We start from the raw sequence: 6,744 nt of genomic DNA on the forward strand, positions 1-6,744 counted from the left end.
TGCTTTGCACTAGACCTGATATATGTTTCGCCGTTGGCGTAGTTAGCCGTTTCCAATCCAACTCTGGACCCGAGCACTGGATTGCTGTTAAGCATGTTCTTAAGTATCTTCGAAGAACTAGGAACTTGATGCTTACATACTCAGGTACTGACCTGACTATGACGGGATATACCGACTCCGATTTTCAAGCGGATAAGGATTCCAGGAAATCCACTTCGGGATCTGTGTTCATCCTTAATGGTGGAGCTGTTGTGTGGAGAAGTATTAAGCAATCTTGCATTGCTGACTCCACAATGGAAGCAGAATATGTGGCTACTTGTGAAGCATCCAAAGAGGCTGTATGGCTTAAAAAATTCCTTAAGTATTTGGAAGTTGTTCCAAACGTCGACGAGCCCATGACCCTTTATTGTGATAATAGTGGGGCTGTCGCTAACTCAAAGGAACCTAGAAGCCATAAGCGCTCTAAGCATATTGAGAGGAAATACCATTTGATTCGAGAGATCGCGCAGCGCGGAGACGTGGAGGTGAAATAGATCTCTGGCAGATCCATTCACCAAGGCCCCTAGCGAACAAGGTCTTCGACCAACTTCGAGAGGGATTAGGCATGTAGGACTACTCACATCTTCTTTGAGTCAAGTGGGAGTTTGTTGTCAATGGTGCCCACAAGAAGAGTAGTAGTGTCTATTTATGTACATTTGATATCATATAGTCTTACGAAGACTCTTGCTTGTAATTGCCTATTCATTCATTAATAAAGTTGAAACGTTCATTCATTCTTTCTTTGTTTGAAGCTTTATGATAAACCTTAGTCTTTTAGTCCATAAACAAACTTAACAACTTACGAAGAGACAAATGTAGATTTGCATGAACAAACTCTTCGTAGTTTGCTTAAAACGATATATTCGCAATCTTAGGGTCAAAGGACTATTGACCTCAGTATGATTGTTAGAAGAATCTATGATGTCTGGTTATGAGGCATTGAGAGTTGGGGACTCTATAGTTCTTCTAGGTATCTTCCGAAGGTACTGAATTGACCAGTGCACTTCTAGAGACAATATAAGAACAAACCATTTAATCTCTTATGTCTCGAAGTCACTATGTATGAATTGCATCATGCTTACCTTAATCCTGAAATGAGACATGCCATTTCACACCTTAGTATTCTCATTTGAGAAAGTCAAAGTTCGGACTCACTATGTGATTCCGAACAAGGCCTATTGGTGAAGTACTAAGTTGTGAGTCTGTCATGAGTAACTTTGTGAAGTTCTCATAGATATGGAATTCATGTACAAGATTGCTGAAATGCAATGTATGTCACCTCATGCTTTGTTCCTTGGAGTGTGAATAAATGAACTGGCCAGTGTCCAAATTGAGTCCTGACTCTTTTGGATGAAACAATGTGACTTGTTAGCTCCTCGTCAATACATTGTTTCTAACTTATTCACAAGCGACAAAGGAGTTGAGGAAATAACAGCTCGAAGGGTAAAATGGTAATTTAGTAAATCCCGACTAGCTGATGACATTCATGAAGGGTAAACATAGATAATATTCAGTGGATCCGCTCATCATAATTAGGTCGAATTCTTGAGTAGAAAATAAATTCATTTGAACCGAGAGATTTTCAGTGTCAGCTCTTTAGTGGAGTCAGTTGGCATTAAGCTAAACTTGGAAAAGGTTTGTGAACTTTTGAGTCCAAGTGTTTAGCTCAAGCTTTGTTCATTTGGGTCCATGAGGTCACTGTCACGAATCACATCGATAGGAATAGTTAAACTGGAAGCTAAGTCAAAACAAGAACGAGACAGTTTTACGAAAATTGTCAAAAGGGTATTTTTGTCTTTTTGGACATAGGACGAAAAGAATGTCAATAAATTTTTTTGACATTGTCATATGATGACAAATGAAATAAATATTACTCAGCCATATTAGTGTAATTGGGCGTTGAGGATTAATTTCATTTCATAGAATTTTACTTGAAAATTCTTAATGGGCTTTTCTTATGTTGTCATGAACAAATGAAGAAACATCTACAAGCTCCTTCTAGAAGCTCAAATTTCGTCCAACCCAAGGAAAATAAGGCTGAATTTCGTTCATGCCATAGTGGGAAAGAGAGTTTATTTTGTGCATTGATGTATGAAGATACTTGCCAAAAGAAAAAGGGGAAACAAATTTCCTTAAGAAGGAAAGTGCATTTTCGGCCAACTAAGAGGAAATCAAATGAGGAAACAAATCCTAAGCCTTCATGAGGCATGTTGGACGTGCAAGGCAATAGGAAAAGAGGAAACTACCTTTTGAAGGTAATCCTCCTCCTATAAATAGGAGCCTCATTCCTCACATTTCATTCATCCAAGTTTAAGAGATTTGAGAGACTCTCTCTCTAGAACTTTGGCCGAAAATCCTCTCTCTCTCTCTAGTTTATTTTCGATTTTTCTTGTCTTGGCACCTAGGTCCTCACTCGACCTAGTGTTTAGCTCTGCGACTTCGAGACTCGTTCTTAAGTCGTAGTGTTTAAAAGTGCCCACTCACTGATTCCTTCTTTTCGAGTGATTTAGTGATAGAAACTTTCGTGGTTGCTCGAGGTGCCGAGGAAAGAAAGAGAGACGTGCTGCGAGGGGAGACGAGCATTGCAAACTTTCCACAAGCTTCTTCAAAGTTCAAGCTTTAAGAAAGGTTAGTAAACTTCTAGCTCATATTGGTTTTTAATTACATGTACTTGCACTTGTCTAGGTTAGTAAAAACTGTTTTACTTGTAAAAGAAATTTTTTAAAATTCCGCCGCTTACCGAAGCGTTAATTATTTTCTCAAACCCTAGATCGATTCCAACAAATGGTATCAGAGCTATGATCAAAGATTAGCATGTACATGTTTTTAAAATTATGAGCTTGAAAATCGTTTTCGAAAGTTTACTAATTTTGTGACAAGTTAGAATTGTTATCTTAGATTTTTTTTAATTTATTGCTCATGTCTTTAAATTAAAAAGCATGTTGATTTTCTATGAGTTTGGGATGTTTTTAAAACACATTAGAATCAGTTCTAAAAGTTTTTAATTTTTTATATTGAAAAACGTGTTTTAAAGGTTTGAGAAATTTCGAGTAAAATTTTGTGACTAGTTATATTGTCTTGCTAGTTTCGTTTATTTACTTGAATCGTTTTATGCATGTTGTTATTTCTTTTATTATATGTTATTACCCTGCTAATAAAACACAAATAAAAGCTTTAAACAACATCTTAAAACGTTCCGTTACACTCGATTCTTTTTCGCACCTAAAACGGACCAAGCTTTAATTTATTTCTTTTTCTTCGAGCTGGAGTAAACCCGCATTAAAAGTGGCATAACTCTCTGCTCAGAAATCGAAATTTAATGATTCTTGAATCAAATTAAATCTCTGTCTGTGCTCTGTCCAATGCCACCAGTTTCGGGTCAAAAGGGCATCGGAGCCGCCAGATATGGCGATTTTACTCCGAGGTGCGCGGCTGTCTGAAACTCCAGTTTTTTAGAAATCCGGATTTTCAAACCCCACTACCATGAGTTATAGAACTCTAATAAGAAAATTTTCTTGAGCAAAAATGTTTTTTATATGATTATAAACATGATGTGTAAAGATTAAAAGTTTTGATTTTTGAAAGATTAATTGAAATTGAGTTTTTACAAAACTAGTTTGAATTTTGAAAAACCGTTTTCACTTTCAAACTTGAAAAATATTTTGTCACCCATATCAAATAAGTTTTCAAAATGTTTTCAAAACTATATCTATATCACATATGTTCAAAATCTATATGCTCTTGAAAATTTGAGTGGGAGGTCTCCTTGTAGACAAGCCGAAAAATAAAAGGATGTGTAAGCTCAAACTTTCAAGTGTTCGAGTGAGTTGAAGTTCACACTTCCCTCACGCACTTTCCCGAAATAGAAAATAGGAAAAGATCGAGTATGTACCTTGTGCCTTTATGCACTAATACTGCTCTGAACATGTCGATCTAGGATTCTCTTCTAGTTGTCCGCTCTGTCGCTCTCTAACTAGGAAATTTGTTTCCGAAGTTAAAAGAGTCGATGAACCAACTCCAAAAACTAAGTGGGAGGGTTATACTTGTTGTTTGTAACCCACGATCCCCAACACTAATGAATAGAGCAAGTGTCGCCGGACTAAGAGTCACCCTCGTGGCCCTCTCTTAAATGAGAGTACTCAAGGGCGCTTTGCTCTGATCATTGCTCAATGAGCTACGTCCGAGAGTGAGACGATGATGACAAGACCTCCCCTCGGCGGATTGTTTTTCAAAGTCAATCTTTTGGACTAAGTGGTTGGTTACACACTTAGACTCAATCCCTAGTAATCCTCCCTCGAGGCCCTGCGAAAGGATGTGAGTGATCAAACCAATTTAAAAGGTGGCTAGTCAAAATAGATGTATTGACATCTTGGCTTAGCATTAATGATGTGTCATTTACTTATAAAAGGAGATTTTTTGCGGCCTTCTCTTGAGGGAGTAAATTATCGTTTGGTTTATAACACCTTTGGATTTTATAAAAGTCTTAACAAACTTAAATCCTAAACCAAAGACTAATCATAAACTTGTTTCAACTTTTATAGGCAATATGTCTCCCAACTCTCTCTCTTTCATTCTTTCCTCGAACAAACTCGAAAACGAAAACTACATAGACTCGAAACGTAACCTCGACATAATACCTACCGTTAACAAGCACAAATGGGTACTCACCACCCCGTGTCCTCCTCTGAGGAATGATGATTCAACTTAAGAGGACAATGACGCCTTAGCGGCCTGGCTTCGATCCGATGAGATTGTGAGGTGCTATATCTTGGCATCTATGAACAATATACTGAAAGAGCAACATCGTGACTTCGAGACTGCCGCTGACATGCTCTACAATCTCCTTGAGATGTTTGGAGGGCAAAGGCGTCAAACAAGGCTACAAGCAGTCCGACAGTTTATGAACTGTCATATGCAGGCTAGGACTCCTGTTGGAGACTTCATGATACTGATCATTAGTTTTCTGAATAAAATGGAAATCCTAGGATCTGAGATTGATGGGAAGAATATCATAGATATGATCTTAGAAACTCTCCCCGCATCTCTTGATACCGCCAAGATGAACTACTCCATAAACAAGCTAGAGTACACTGTTACCAAGCTTATGAAGGAGTTTCACACTGCTGAAGGTCTCACTAAGAGAAAGAGGAATCAAGGAGAGGCACATGCTACTGAGCAAAAAGCCTCCGCCTCTGGAACTAAGAAGAGACCTCACAAGGCCGATAAAAAGAACTGTCCTGCCAATCTCAAAGCAAAGGAACATAGTATTGTACTAGTTACCGAAGCATGCTTAGTAGCTGATAATGTATCAACGTGGATTCTTGACTCCGCTGCTACTAACCATATTTGTTGTTCCTTGAATGGTTTCAAGAAAACCAAAAGCTTAGAGGAAGGCGAGTTCTGTTTCAAATGGGGTGATGGGAGCCTGGTGTCTGCGAAGGCTGTGTGATCCGTGACGCTGTCTTTTGAAGACCGCACTTTAAACTTGAATAATGTTTATTTTGTTCCAACCTTTGGGAAGAACTTAATATCCGTTGCTCATATTCTCGAGCAAGATTATTGTTTAAAGTTCATTAAGAATGGAATTCGTATTTCGTTTCCTGATAATTCTTTTGTCACTGGTGCATGTATGAAGAATGCTCTTTTTTACATCTATCCCACTCAACCTTCTCTTTTAGACACCGAAATAGATAACGATCTAATTAGGGAGCCAAAGAGGATCAAACTTTCTGAATCCTCCGATCTAACAAAATCAACATACCTATGGCACTTGAGACTTGGTCATATCAGTCTAGATAGGATTAAGAGACTTGTGAGGGATGGTCCACTCCAAGCCTCTGCAATAGGTTCACTACCTACTTGTGAATCCTGCATAGAAGGAAAAATGACTAAGCGACCTTTCTCCGATAAGTGTCGAAGAGCCACTGAGTTGCTGGAACTAATACATTCTGATGTATGTGGTCCGCTCAGCCAACAGGCACGTGGAGGATACGAATACTTCGTTACCTTCACTGATGATTACTCACGATATGGGTTTGTCTATTTGCTCAAACACAAATCCGAGACCTTTAACGTATTTAAGGTCTTTAGGGCTTTAGTGGAAAAGCAAACTGGCAAAGTGATCAAAACCCTTCGATCTGATCGAGGTGGTGAGTATATGTCTGGAGAGTTCGATGACTTTCTTAAAGAAGAAGGTATCGCTTCTCAGCTTACCGCACCTGGCACACCTCAACAAAATGAAGTGTCAGAGAGAAGAAACCGAACTCTTATGGAGATGGTTAGATCGATGATGAGTTACTCATCACTCCCGCTTTCCTTTTGGGGATATGCCCTCGAAACAGCCGCTTACATTCTGAACCAAGTTCCGTCTAAAACGGTTCCTGGTACTCCTTATGAAAGATGGACTGGCCGTAAAGTAAGTTTGGGCCACGTCCGAATTTGGGATTGCCCTGCACATGTGCTAAGGCAAAAGACTAGCAAGTTGGCTAGTAGGTCAGAATTGTGCCTGTTTGTGGGATATCCAAAGGAAACCAAAGGTTTCATTTTCTATAGTCCCGAGGACGATAAGACTTTCGTTAGCACGAATGCTCGTTTCCTTGAGGAGGACTTCATGAAGGATGCGAAACCTAGAAGCAAAATTGTGCTTGAAGAAAAGTTGGGTGAGGAAGCTTCTACCTCATCTGTAAGAACTGTTCTTACCCCAAC

The sequence above is a fragment of the Urtica dioica genome, chromosome 5 (assembly GCF_054948205.1).
Source record: "Urtica dioica subsp. dioica isolate 48M chromosome 5, U.dioica_male_clone48M_v1_H2, whole genome shotgun sequence".
Classification (NCBI taxonomy): Eukaryota; Viridiplantae; Streptophyta; class Magnoliopsida; order Rosales; family Urticaceae; genus Urtica; species Urtica dioica.